Genomic DNA, 15,503 nt, shown 5'->3' on the forward strand with positions numbered 1-15,503 from the left:
TTTCACATTGTTAGAAATAATAGAAGTGCCTGATTTATAAAGGCTGAATAACATTTCGATGTCTATATACATTGCACACATCTCTTGAATGGACACTTAGGTGGATCCCATAACATGGCTACTGCAAATTATGCTTCAGTTAACAGGGAAATGCAGACAGCTCTTCAACAAAGTAATTTCAAATCTTTTGAGGTGATATTCAAAAGTGAGGTTGGAAAAATATTCAGAAAGAGGATTTCTGGATCACATGATAATTCTATTTTAATGTTTGGAGGAACAACCATAGAGTTTTCATAGGGTGTTGTTAATTTGCATTCCTACTGCAAAGGTATAACTATTTCCTTTTCTCTATCTCCTCAACACTTGCTACCCTTCTGCTTTTTCATAATAGCCCTCCTACAAGTTTAAGATAATATCCCATTGTGATTTTAATTTACATTTACCTAATAACTAATGATTGCAATTTTTATATATTGTTGATCATTTGTATGTGTTCTTTTAAGAAATATCTATTCACTAAAACAAAATTGAAGGGATAATTAAAAGGCTCTCAATCAATGAATAAACAGAACTGATTTTTTTGTTTAATTATACAAAACAATTGAATGAATAATTAATTCCAATTGTTTTTAAAATATTAAAAATGGGGGAACTATGCCAAACTCATTTTGACTAGGCCAAAAATAAGGACACTAAAACCAGACAAGAACACAGCAACAAAAAAGAAAACTACAGACCAACATCACTGATAAAAATGGGTGCAAAAACTCTCAAAAAATGCTAGGAAACAAAACTCAGCAGTACATAAAGAAGGTTATATTTACCATGATGAAGTAAGATTTAGCACATGAATGCCAATGTGTAATTGTTTGGAAAGGGTTTCTATCTTTGTGTGCTAATATGCTATAACCAATCTGGGGACGAAGCTTGGAGTCAAAAAGTGGTAATGACCTTAATTCTTACCCAAAGCAGTACTGGGACAGAAGCACACATTAGGTTGGTTATTTAACCAATCTCCCTCATTTACAGCTTAATTATTTTTTTCCAAATTCCTCCACAAAATTCTACCTATATGAGTATTTGCTGTGCAAAATATAAGTGAAAGGCTAGAGCAGGGAAATGTATTTTTCTCTTGGTTTTACTTCTAAGCAACCTCTTTATAATAATTTTAAAAAGAATCACTTAACATACTCTTGTCTTCAGTTTCAGTAGTCAAATGCCAGCCCCCAAGTTATAAAGTGGCCAGAGACACATTTGATAGATAGTTGTATTATATAGAAAGAATTTCCTCTGCAAATAAAATCCTGAAATTTAAGGAGTTGAAGAAATGGGTTATTTATATTGCATTTTTCTAAATAGCTGGAATAAAGACTTTTGAACGTTCACCCTATACAGAAATATTGAATATATGAAGCAATGGATGCTAATTATCCTAATTTGATCATTAAAATCTATGCATGTATTGAAATATCACATTGTACCCCATAAACATGTATGATTATTGTTTGTCAATAAAAACAAATAATCTAATTTTAAAAAGAAAGAAATGGACTATTTAGTGGCAGTATCACTGTCCCTAACAGATCTTCTAATTTTTCTATTACGTCATCTCCTTAGAGTTAGCCAAAGACACACATACATTCAGAGAATGCAAGTTTGAAAATGTAAGCTCATTATAAGAAGCAATTCTCAGGGCTGGGCATTGCAGTATAGAATGATAAGGTGATGTTAGCATCCCATGTGGGTGCCGGTTCGAGTCCCAGCTGCTCCACTCTCAATCCAACTCTCTGCTAATGTGCATGGGAAAGCAGCAGAAGGTGGCCCAAGTTTTTGAGCCCCTGCAGCCATGTGGAAGATTCAAATGAAGCTCCTGGTTCCTGGCTCCTAGATTTGGCTTGGCCCAGCCCTGGCTGTTGTGGCCATTTGGGGAGTGAGTCAGTAGTTGGAAGATCTCTGTCTACTCTGCTTTCTCTGTAACTCTGACTTTCAAATAAAATAAATAAATATTTTTTTTAAAAAGAAGTGGCCCACATGCCCATTGACCTTCTACTTGTATGAAAATGTATTGATTAGTGTTCTCAAGATAAACAGAAGTAATAGAAGACTTTATATAAATAGTTATGTATGCTTATTTTTTCTTATTGACTAATGAGTACACACACACATACACACAAACAATAGATCTACTGATTAACTGATTATATTTAATGCAGAATTGGCCCATGTGATTATGGAGGATGATGACTCCCAAGACATGTAATTGGCGAGCTGGAAATCCAGGAGAGCCAATGGTATAATTCCAGTCTGAGTTTTAGTCCTATAACAGGAAAAGATTGATGTCCCAGCTTGATAAAAAAGAATTCTACACTACTGTCTTTATTCTATTTAAGCCTTTAACAGATTGGATAAAATCTACCACATTGGGGATGGTAATCAATTTTAATCTGTAGATTCAATTGTTAATCTCATCCAGAAGCACAATAGCACACACACACACACACACACACACACAGAGAGACAGAGACAGAGACATAGACAGAGACAGAGGCAGAGTGACTTTCAAGGTATTTGGGCACCCTATGGCTCAGTCAAATTGATACATATAATTCATAAAATTGACCATCTCATTCATGCCTCTGAAAATAATCCTTCTAAAAGTATTCTGTTACTCTGTCTTCTCTTACCGAGAAACTAAAGGAATTAAAAACTTAATTATCAGATGTCACTGCATCTTTCATCTGATACTCTTAGGGATGCTTCTTAACATGATAAAATATTTTACCTTTGGTATTCTTATATGCCTATAGTGACAAATGGAATAATGCTTTCTTATTTTACATAATTTTTCTCCCCATTTGAACTACTCTTGTTCATAAAATCTTCTTTTTGCAGTTAGATTTGAATGAGAAAGGGTAATTAAACTCTTGGAGACTTAATAATGACTCATTAAGTGATTTTTCATTGAAAGGATTTTAAAAGGATTAAAATTTTATCATCACACTGCTGATCACATAGATATTGGCTTTCTCAGATTTTGCTAAAACAGTACTCACGCTATAATTTTTGAAGATATAAGGCAATATGCATAAAAAGGCAACAAAAATAAAACAAATTCACTCATGGCAGCCAATTCCATTATCAAGAGACAAGATTTAATTACATTGCACTAAATGAGTCTCATTTCTTTAATTTGGGGTGGGAGAGAACTTCAGAATACATTATTAGACAACAAGATACTAAAAGAGAGGGGAAGCAAGATCATGAGCATCTTGTGGGTAAGATAGATGCTTGACCATAGATACATTCCATTTGTCTCAAGAACATATAACTAGCTATTGACTGGGTTTTTAAAATTTGTTATATTATGGAATATAGGGAAAACTTATTTGCTGAGTAATTGCCAGACAATGTAAGGGAATATTGAAGAGCTATCTCATTTAGTGCTCTCAATAACAATGTAAGTATAAAATCACAACTTTATGGGTAAGATAACTGTGGACTTGAGACCCAAAGGGAAGTAAAAAACTTGCCTACAAAAACATATCAATTAGGGGTTCATCCAATCCATATTAGTTTGAATCCAAAATGTGTGTATTTGTGTGTGTGTTTAAATTGTCTCCTGATATTATTTTTCCTAGCTGAACAGGGATAAAGTCCATATTGAGTTTTCCTCACAGCTACCTGCATTCAAAATGACAATTTAAGTATTAGGAATGTCATACTTGGACTGTACTTCTGTTATTTTTCTTTGGCTTTTGCTTTCCCTTCAGTGGTTGCAATATCAATGATGAAGTATCAAAGGATAAAGCTATAAATTATAAGACTCTGTCAGATTCAATACACACCATCTCATGAATTCCATATTTGATACCAATCTGCTTGTCAGTCATTCTTACAAAATATTAAGACAGTAGATTCTGAAACATGTTAGCAACTGGTAGTGTAAAATGTGATCAAAAGGAAGCATACAAAAAAAAAAAACCTTACTGGGGACATGGTATCACATTGCTGTTTCAAACAGTTATTCTGTTGAGTACCTCTTAAATTATTTTTGATATATAGAGAAGTATCAATATCAAATGTGTTTTTACTCATCTGAGTTCAGAAGAAATTGTAAGATAGTCATGGAGTCGGACAAATGAATATACCACCTATAAAACTCTACTGTAGGGTATAAGCTTAGATCTGATCAAATTACTTTTTAACTCTTCCCTGAATTGAACTGTACCTGAATTTACTTGAACTAAATTGAATTGAATCTTCCCTAAATTGAACTACAGGTCTCTTCACTCAAGGTAAGAAGTTACCTAAATAAACTTACCCCATGACAAAGGACAGATAAGTACCTGTGCTTGTTAGCAACGGATGCTTCAAAGTGATAATAGAACAAACATCTGAAAAATGCTTATTTCCGTGCTCAAACAAATAAATTCTATAAATAATTCAATAAGCATTGAGAGGTAGGGGAAGCTGTGAGATTAAAATATTAACATCCTTTCATCTGGAAACATAAAGAATTGGCAAAAGTAATTCAACATTATAACTGTATCTTCCCGTAGACATCATGAGTAACGGTAAGTGCCACAATTCTGCTTCCATTTTCAGTAGTCTGGGAAAACCCCCATGAAAAAAAATAGCACTTGCCATTTTTCTCAAACATGAGTGCATGTAACTTGTTAATATCTTTAGTGGAGCATTAAGCCTTTGACTATAATGTAAACTAAAAATATAGCATCTCAAAAAAATAAGAACTGAAGACATAAAAGGGAAAGGACATAAAATAGATACCTTTGGTTCTATTCCCTTTCTGTTCGTGTTATTGTGTCTGCCAAGAAACACTCTGTGATTCAAAATGTGGGGCTCCATACGCACCAATTCCAGAGCCAGTCAGCTGAGTACTTCCTCTGAATATAACAGATATATTGGTCATAAAGTAACAAAAACACCAAAGCACTTGGGCCAAATTTAGTATTTTTGAGGTCAATATATTTCATCTAGGTCTTCCATCCTAGGACAGTAGGATTTCCTAGAAATTATCCTCTCATATTCCTTCACAATTGTGAACAACTTCATTTCTATTTTCACTGTAAATTACAGTCTCCCTTTGCAATTCCATTACAAGACATGCCCACACCCACATACATATTTAGGTGCACGAGAGCACATGCACACACACATACACATCATTCTTTATGCTGAGCAGTTCTTCCTTTACTGAAAATCTGAAACACTTTTTTCCTCTTTGAATAATGTCTTCTCTGAAGGTACTATTGAATAAATTCATTTATTTTTCTGTACCATGGAACCAAAAGAAGCATTAATATTTTTGTATTATCTCAGGAAAACTCAAAATTATCAATACATTAATTTTCACTATTTTAATGACCTGTAATCTTTTGAGTCATACTCTCCATACAATCTTCTATTTCTTTTCCCATCTTTCTTTCTTCCTGGCCATGCCAGTCATGCTGTAAATTTTGAAAAGTCTACTTAACAGCCTTTATCGCCAGTGAATTATTACTATAACCCTGGACAATATAATTTATGAATAAACAGTATATCTAAAATTGAAAATTCGTAATTCATTGTACTAATTCCGTTAAATCTCACTTCCCATTAATTTCAGATTATTTAACCCAAGTTACACTCTGGATTTTTATCTTCTTGCTATAATTCATAAATTATAACTTTAAGTATCACAATATAGTGAAGAGTATAGTGCTTTGTCCAGATTTCTCTTGAAGGAGAAGGGGATTTGATTCTATAGTTTCCAAATCTATTTCCTACAGAGAAGCTTCAGCTACATTGTTCTCTAGAAATTTCCCTCAGACCAAAAGAAGCAGCACTATGCAAGTACATTAGCTATTTATTTTTGGATAACAGATCACTCTGAAGTTTAGTGGTTTAGAACAACACATTTATCATCTCTGTGATCCACAAAACTTGACAAGGCTTAGTTGATTGTTTTGCTTCAGGATCTTTCATAAGGCATCAATCAACATATTGGTCAGGGCAGAAATCTCATCTGAAGGCTCTATTGGGGAACCACTTGCTTTTCTAGTTTAACTTACACTGATTCTCCTTAATCAAAATGAATATTTGGAATATCTGTGAGGTCCCCCAGGTGCACGTTCTCTCTTGCAGTATATTCCCTTAATTCCCATTTCACTGAATGTCATGAGATGTGATCTTCCTTAGATTACTTATGCACCATTGCTAAAACTACATGTATCTGTGTCCAATGTTGCCTCTCTCTTTCTTCTAGTCTTAGAAGATGAATGTCCCTCCCTCTTGCCTGAAGCTAATCCTGACATTGACATCCTTGACTTCCACATTCCCAGACCTTGTTCCATAACGTAGAATTCCCTTCTCCCATCCCATCCTCTCCCTCTAGTAACTCTATATGTCTTTCTGGCAAGTGCTTCTAAAGTCCATGTTTAGATAACATCAGTTTCATCTGCACATATTTTATTCTTGTTGTTTATACTTTATTATCATCAGAATAAATGCCCAATTTTTTCTATTCCCATTAATCTTATTCACCAAAGGGCCCTGGCTAAATCAAATAGATACTTTTTGCACCTTATTATGTTAGTTGTTTTTCTGCATTTGTCTCTGTCAATGAAGCAGTAACCATTAAGTCTCTCTTCTCTTTATTTCTATGATATCATATTCTCTTGAATCCATTCATTTCTTTCTGCCACTTCTTAATTTTTTTTTCCATAGGCAGGGCTTCCTTAAATATTTTTATTAAGTGAAATCATTCCTCAAGAGGTCAGAGAATTCATAGTGAAATAGCTCCTAATGGTCAAATCTTGAGCAAATTGAGCTACAAAACAGCTAACAATGGTACTAAAATTTAATCCAAAGATTAAAATAAATATCGTTAACCCATAGTGCCCATAGATAAATAGATAACTATGAAGTACATGATTCCCTTACAGAAAAATCCAAATAATAAATACACAATTAATGACAGAATTTTAAAATACCATTAAAACACCAAAATAATATTAGATGTAGGCAAGATCCTTTGATGAATGCTAAAACATGTGGGCGAGGCTTTTTAGGAGGAAGGAGATATTTGCATAACATCACAATATGGTGCTTTTCCTATAAATTCATAACCTAATATCATGAGAAAATATTAGATAAATTCAAGCTGAGGTACACTCTACAAATTAATTTTCAGAAATGTCAAAATCATAATAAACAAGGAAAAATGCGAAACTGTCACAGAAGAAAGGAGAGTAAGTACACATGACAAAGACAATGTGATATATTTCTAGATTGTATCCTGGAGCAATGACAAGACAATAGTAAACAACAATAACAAGTGAAGTCAATGAAGTTTGTAGTTTTGTTATTAGTATTGTACCAGAGTTAATTTACAAGTTTTGCTAAATGTATCATAGGTATGTAATGTTTAAAAAGGAGTAATTAATTTCAAATGTTTCATTTTCTAGCTAGCACCACTTATCACTCCACATGTTCTCTTTGGGAAACATAATTCAGTTTGATGATTTCAAATATCACTTGCATAATAGTGAATCAAAAATCTTCATTTTCAGATCAAAACTTGTGCATAGGCTTTAAAAATAATAAAATTTCTTGAGTAAACAAATGAATAATTGAATGTAATTTTAATTTTTAATATAACTTTTAATATAATTTTTATATTAAGTTGAAGTTAGGATTTGGAGCAAGAGAGTAGGGCTTTGCCTTCGATATCCTTTTCTATCAATGCTGGTTAAAAAAAATTGTACCTAACTTATAATCTGTTTCCTTATTTCAAAAATGGTGATAATAATACAACCCACCTCAATTTTTTTATGAAAATCAAAAAGTCAATTTATTTAAAAGGATGCAGTAAAGTGATTTTATGTAAATGTTGCCTATTATCCTTGTCTATCTGCAGTTTGCTCCAATTTAGTCATAAAGAAACCCATTTCATTTTAAAATTTTGGTCCAGGGAAATTTTTTTTAAAGCTTGTCCTGTTTATACTCACAATTATTGGTGTGCAGGACTAATTGCACCCAGAAGTGGTTAACAGCATCTGCTTGGAGTTTTGAGGGAAAAATTACCCACTTGTACCTTGTTTTGAAGGTTCAATTAGCTGTCTACAAAACTAATTGAGGGCATAAAAAGAGAAAAATTGGGCTCAGTTAAGGCCTCAAATCCCTCACTCTAATTCTTCATTGGAGAATAGAGCCTTTAAATGAGCCCTCTTCATGATTTTACACATTGCTGCAAAAGAACATGATTGACTCGCCAGCTGCTGTCTACCAAAACCAACAAATGTCTTCAGGGATATTTCAAGGAGTTTCAATATACAGAAACTCTAGTCACAAGGTTGACTAAGTATTTTGTGTCAAAAGTGCCTGGCCTCAGAAAGCCTTCTTTGATTTTCTCAAACTTATGTAATAATCACTAGAAATAAAATATAAATGAAAGTAAAATTGTCTTAAAAATAAAATTTCAATTCTAGTCTACCATCTGCTATTTGGGCAACCTTGAACAAGTTTCCTTACCTCGTGACCACTAATTTCATACGGGGTAAAATGTAATCATAAAGCAGTTGCTGAATTGTTGCAAAAATGAGGTCATATATGTAAAACCTTATTTTAAAAAGATAGATATTACTATATGAATGGATTATTGTTAGTCTTCTGTCTCTACATAGGGTCTTCTCTATCTTGTTTTTTTTTTTTTTTAACACATACTCCTATACCCAACCAGACTTTTTTTTTTCTTCGCATCCAGAAACCAGCACTTGGAATGATCTTTCATCCCTATAATTCCCATTAGAAATAAACATTTACTGAGTCTAGAAAATGAGAAGATGGTGTGAGATCTGTAGCAGTGGGCACCCAACAACATTAAAAACTTATTCATACCTCAAACACTATGGAGATGCCTCTGTGTATCATGCATTCCCCAATAATGTAAGGAATACACAATGGCGTTTGTGTATTTAGACATATCTGATCATAGAAAATATAAAGCACAAACACAGTTTAAAAATAAGAAATAGCAAACTTGTATAGGGAACTTACTGGGAATGGAACTGGCAGGACTGTGAGTTGCGCTGTATGAGTTAGTGTTGAGTAAATTTAAAGGCCTGGGACATCACTGCGCACTACTGTACACTTTATACACACTTCACAGTAGATTGCACTATATTTACAGAAATAGTTTCTTTTTGCAAAAATTACTTTCAGCTTGCTCTAACATTGTATTTATATACGTTTATTTTTTTAAAAAGATTTACTTATTTATTTGCAAGTCAGAGTTACACAGAAAGAGGAGAGGTAGAGAGAGAGAGAGGTCTTCAATCTGATGGTTCACTCCCCAACTGGCCTCAATGGCCGGAGCTGCACGGATCTGAAGCCAGTAGCCAGGAGCTTCCTCTGGGTCTCCCACGTGGTTGCAGGGTCCGAAGGACTTGGGCCATCTTCTACTGCTTTCCCAGGCGATATCAGAGAGTTGGATTGAAAATGGAGCAGCCAGATCTCAAACTGGTGCCCACATGGGATGCCAGCGCCTCAGGCCAGGGTGTTAACCTGCTGTGCCACAGCGCCATTCCCTTATTTATATACTTTTAAAAAGAGAAAGATCTGACATAAACTGTAAAGTCTGATACTGGATGTTGGAACAGAATTTTACCCTTTGCTATGTGTCCTGGGGACATTCCAGTGGTATAGGAGAAGAGCCTCTTTAGCCTGTGTCGCTCCCCCTCTTCGTGGAGGAACAACACTAAACCCTGCGTAGGCTTCATATCCGAGTCACGGCACCATTATGTCGCTCCCCCTCTTCGTGGAGGAACGACACAGGACCCTGCGCTGTTCTTTCGTCTGCTTGGCCCTTCCCGGGTTTGCTGCTGGTTCTTCCCGGGTTGGCTACCGTCCCTTCCACCTCCGTGGAAGGGCGGTTCCCCCTGCCACTTTCCCCACTTCCGCGGGGGAGCGGCACACCGCCGGCCGGCTCTCTCGGGGGCTGCACAGGTGTTCCTTCAGATAGATGTTCCTCGTGCATGTTGTCTCTCTCCTCCTTTATAGTCCTCTTCCACCAATCCCAACTCTGCTACCCACACGCCGAGTACGCTGCTCTCCTCCAATCAGGAGCAGGTCCTACAGTTTATTGGTTGAACTGGAGGCAGCTGTGTAGAAGCTGTTTCCTCCTCTCCCAGCGCCATATTGTGGGAGAGCAGATGCATAGAATAAGTCTTAATTCCAGTAACTTAGTCTAGTCCGAGTCGCTCCTAGTTGCTCCCCACAAGCCTGGACAGCAGTGGGAAACTCAAAGAAGTTCCTATTGATCAACAGCAGAGAAGGATTTAAGATTACTTTAGCAATTGAGATGGTTCTACTCATGAGTACTGGCTGTATATTACCCCTATCTATATTGCAAGAACCAGGGCTTTCCATTCCATGATGAAAACCCAAATTTAGGATGTGAAGAAAAATGACTAAGAAGTTGAGGAGAAAGGTGAACTTAGAAAGGTTTCTGGAAGAATATTTGGGGAAAAGGTGAGGAATTTGCCCAACTATATGATAAAATAAGCTCAGACAAGAACCTTGATAACAATTTTACTAGAGCACAGTTCTGGCTCATCTCTTTCCTTCTGTTAAAAAGTTCAAGAACACCCAAAAGTGAGAAAGGGAAGGGGGGAGGACATGATGATATAAGCATAATGCTCCCCAAAACTTACCCTTTAACAGTGCTCAGGTCTATAAAAGTATTTCAAGAAACTCAGGGAACAACATCTCTCTTCATCAATTTCCATTTCTAATTCTTTTCAAGAAGTCTTGCTGAGTATCATAAGGTATTGCTGTTTTTGGTCCTTTGTAGAAAGCAGCAAACAATTTTTTAAAATAAGTTTTATATATTATGCTAGAAAGTAATTCAGACATCATTGAGTTCAATATTCTCTTTTTACATATGCATAAGCTGGCCAGAACAAAACAGAAGTATCAAAGTCATGCAGCTAATAATTGGCAGAATCCATACTAGAACCAAGGTATCTTGACTCTTAGTTTATTTTCCTTTCTTACTGCCTCAGGTAGCTTCTCTCTGATCAAATTTTCAGAACTGTCTGTTGCAATTTGCTAGTAATTATTCCCATTCTGAAAACTCTCCATAGCAGTGAATCATAGTACCCTTTGGCCCAGCAGCCAAACTCCATGAGCTTTAAGGCATCCTTGGTATATACAACTCTAACTCTAAGACAATTAAGTTTTAAAGGTGACCTCCAGTACACTAAACCAATTACACAGTCCTCTGAGCAAAATCTTGAATGACTGGTACCCATTTTCAATTATTAAGACAGTATGCAATTCTAGCCTGGCAAAGAGTTATTTTAAGTTTAAATGTGATTGATGACTTTCATTGCTTATGTAAACACATCTTTATTTTAGGTAGTGAATTGTAAAGTAGTAGCCATAAAGAAATAGTGCCTTTTGGCAAATGAGAAATAAACAAGTGCCACAATTTATAGAGTTACCAATATATACACACTGTTAATACCACAATAGCAATCAACTATATAAATTGGGGGATTAATTTACATTTTCTGTGTTACCTGTCAGAATTTTACCAATCTCAGAGATTTATAATTTCTATAAAAATTTATTGCTCTACTACATCATAGACAGCATATTTTATGTTTTTATTATGCTCCTTTTATTACCTAATAGTTGTTCTCAAGTTAGAATCATGATAACAATTTTTCACGTTAAACCCACATATGAAAATTAAGTCAACAATACTACCTAAGCTAAAATGCTTATGCTCAAATCAGCTAATTACTTTTGAGTATTTTATGTAGTTAAAATAATAGGGTTTGCATATTTGTAATGTATTAAATTACTTAAAAATGATTTCATACGCATATTCCCAATATCACATTTTGTTTGAATCTAATTTTTTACAACTTTGACAGAGTACAATTAATGTACAATAAACTTTGTGTAATTAAAATACTCAACTTGATTATTGTGGGCTGAGAATACCCCCTATGAAGCCATCACTATTTTCAAGATAATGAATACTTCCAACATCACAAAGCTTCCTCCTGTTACTGTCTTAGACCAGGTTGTCTGGTCAAGAATGGCATCTCTTCTCACCATAACTTCTCATGGAAGAGAGATCAATGTGCTCTCTGGGCTCTCCTTTAAAATGGCATTGATTCCATTCGTGAGGGCAGAGTCTTCCTTTAGGCTCCACCTCTTAATATCATCCTTTTGGAAATTAAGATTTCAATACTCGAGTTTTGGAAAGATAGACATATTCAAATTACAGCATCTTTGCAATCCATCCTTTCATTTACCTGTATCTCAGATAACCACTGATTTACTTTCTATAAATAGAGGTAGATTTATATATAGAATTTTGTATGAATATAATCATATCATTTTTTTGCCAAAATCCCACTGTCTGCATTTATTTTATTTTTTAATTTTATTTAATAAATATGAATTTCCAAAGCACAACTTTTAGATTATAGTGGCTTTTCCCCCCCATAACCACCCTCCTACCCGCAACCATCCCATCTCCCCTTCCCTCTCCCATCCCATTCTTCATCAAGATTCATTTTCAATTATCTTTATATACAGAAGATCAATTTAGTATACACTAAGTAAAGATGTCAATAGTCTGCACCCATGCAGACACACAAAGTATAAAGTACTGTTTGAGTACTAGTTATACCGTAAATTCACATAGTACAACACATGAAGAACAGAGATCCTACATGGGGAGTAAGTGCACAGTGACTTCTGTTGTTGACTTAACAAGTTGACACTCTTGTTTATGGCATCAGTAATCACCCCAGGCTCTTGTCATGAGCTGCCAAGGCTATGGGAGCCTCTGCAGTTTGCCAACTCCAATCTTATTTAGACAAGGCCATAGTCAAAGTGGAAATTCTCTCCTTCCTTCAGAGAAAGGTACCTTCTTCTCTGATGGCCCGTTCTTTATGCCGAGATCTCACTCACAGAGATCTTTCATTTAGGTCTTTTTTTGGCCAGAATGTTTTGGCTTTCCATGCCTAAAATACTCTCATGGGCTTTTTAGCCAGATCCAAATGCCTTAAGGGCAGATTCTGAGGCCAGAGTGCTGTTTAGGACATCTGCCATTCTATGAGTCTGCTGTGTATCCTGCTTCCCATGTAGGATCATTCTCTCCTTTTTTTTTCTATCAGTTAATATTAGCAGACACTAGTCTTGTTTATGTGATCCTTTTGACTCTTAGTCCTATCATTATGAGCAATTATGAACTGGAACTGATCACTTTGACTAGTGAGATGGCATTGGTACATGCCACCTTGATGAGATTGAATTGGAATCCTCTGGCACATTTCTAACTACTGTTTGGGGCAAGTCCAATTGAGCATGTGCAGAACTGTACATCTCCTCCTTCTCTTATTCCCACTCTTTTTTTTTTTTTTTTGACAGGCAGAGTGGACAGTGAGAGAGAGAGACAGAGAGAGAAAGGTCTTCCTTTGCCGTTGGTTCACCCTCCAATGGCCGCCGCTGCAGCCGGCGCACCGCGCTGATCCGATGGCAGGAGCCAGGATCCAGGTGCTTTTCCTGGTCTCCCATGGGGTGCAGGGCCCAAGCACCTGGGCCATCCTCCACTGCACTCCCTGGCCATAGCAGAGAGCTGGCCTGGAAGAGGGGCAACCGGGACAGAATCCGGCGCCCCAGCCGGGACTAGAACCCGGTGTGCCGGCGCCGCAAGGTGGAGGATTAGCCTATTGAGCCACGGCGCCGGCTTATTCCCACTCTTATATTTAACAGGGATCACTTTTAAGTTAAATCTAAATACCTAAGAATAACTGTGTGTTAATTAAAGAGTTTAACCAATGGTATTAAGTAGAACAAAAAAATACTAAAAGGAATAAAATAGTAAGTTGTTCCTCGACAGTCAGGACAAGGGCTGATCAAGTCACTGTTTCTCATAGTGTCCATTTCACTTCAACAGGTTTCCTTTTCGGTGCTTGGTTAGTTGTCACTGATTGGGGAGAACATATGATATTTGTCCTTTGGGACTGGCTTATTTCACTGAGCATGATGTTTTCCAGATTCCTTCATTTTGTTGCAAATGACCAGATTTCATTTTTTTCTACTGCTGTATAGTATTCTATAGAGTATACAGTCCACAATTTCTTTATTCAGTCCACTGTTAACGGACATTTAGGTTGATTTCAGGTCTTAGCTATTGTGAATTGAGCTGCAATAAATATTGAGGTGCAGACAGCTCTTTTATTTGGCAATTTAATTTCCTTTGGGTAAATTCCAAGGAGTGGGATGGCTGGGTTGTATGATTGGGTTATATTCAGATTTCTGAGGAATCTCCAAACTGACTTCCATAGTGGCTTGACCAGTTTGCATTCCCACCAACAGTGGGTTAGTGTCCTTTTTTCCTCATATCCTTGCCAGCATCTGTTGTTGGTAGATTTCTGTATGTAAGCCATTCTAACTGGGGTGAGGTGAAACCTCATTGTGGTTTTGATTTGCATTTCCCTGATGGCTAGTGATCCTGAACATTTTTTCATGTGTCTGTTGGCCATTTGGATTCCCTCTTTTGAATAATATCTATTGAGGTCCTTGGCCTATCTCTTAAGTGGGTTGTTTGTTTTGTTTTTGTGGAGTTTCTTGATCTCTTTGTAGATTCTGGTTATTAATCCTTTATCAGTTGCATAGTTCGGAAATATTTTTTTCCCATTCTGTTGGTTGCCTCTTCACTTTCCTGACTGTTTCTTTTGCAGTACAGAAACTTCTCAATTTGATGCAATCCCAATTGTTAATTTTGGCTTTGACTTCCAGTGCCTCTGGGGTCTTTTCCAAGAAGTCTTTGCCTGTGCCTATATCTCGCAAAGTTTCTCCGATGTTCTCTAAAATTTGTTAGTGCTGGGCCATAGATTTAGATCTTTAATCCATGTTGAGTGGATTTTTGTGTAAGGTGTAAGGTAGGGGTCTTGCTTCACACTAATGCACATGAAAATCCAGTTTTCCCAGCACCATTTGTTGAATAGACAGTCCTTGCTCCAGGAATTGGTTTTAGATCATTGATCAAATTTAAGTTGGCTGTAGAAATTTGGATTGATTTCTGGTGTTTCTATTCTGTTCCATTGGTCTATCCATCTGTTTCTGTACCAGTACCATGCTGTTTTGAATATAACTTCCTGTAGTATGTCCCAAAATCTGGTGTTTTGATGCCTACAGCTTTGTTTTTGTTGTATAAGATTGTTTTAGGTATTCAAGGTCACCTGTGCCTCCATATGAATTTCAGCATCATTTTTTCCAGATCTGAGAAGAATGTTTTTGGCATTTTGATTGGTATCACATTGAATCTATAGACTGTTTTTGGGAGAATGGACATTTTGATGATATTGTTTCTTCCAATCCATGAGCATGGCAGCTTTTTCCGGTTTTTGGTATCCTCTTCTATTTCTTTCTTCAAGATTTTGTATTTCTCATCTTAGAGATCTTTAACTTCCTTA

General features: G+C 36.0%; 1 protein-coding gene across 4 annotated transcripts in view; it reads right to left on the minus strand.

Moving 5' to 3' along the window:
- The window catches only part of LOC103351928 (transmembrane protein 182), a 297,822-nt gene that overhangs the window by 124,719 nt on the left and 157,600 nt on the right, over nucleotides 1-15,503 (minus strand). The window contains exons 11-12 of one of the 4 annotated variants that reach the window (XR_011385575.1): nucleotides 10,713-10,844; nucleotides 9,235-10,312 (exon numbers count right to left, since the gene is read on the minus strand). The exons of the other annotated variants lie outside the window; for them this stretch is intronic. The gene's annotated coding sequence lies outside the window, so the exon portion shown is untranslated. Of the gene's footprint in view, nucleotides 1-9,234; nucleotides 10,313-10,712; nucleotides 10,845-15,503 lie in introns of those variants that run through there. 4 annotated transcript variants of the gene reach the window in all.

The sequence above is a fragment of the Oryctolagus cuniculus genome, chromosome X (genome assembly GCF_964237555.1).
Source record: "Oryctolagus cuniculus chromosome X, mOryCun1.1, whole genome shotgun sequence".
In the NCBI taxonomy this organism is placed as follows: Eukaryota; Metazoa; Chordata; class Mammalia; order Lagomorpha; family Leporidae; genus Oryctolagus; species Oryctolagus cuniculus.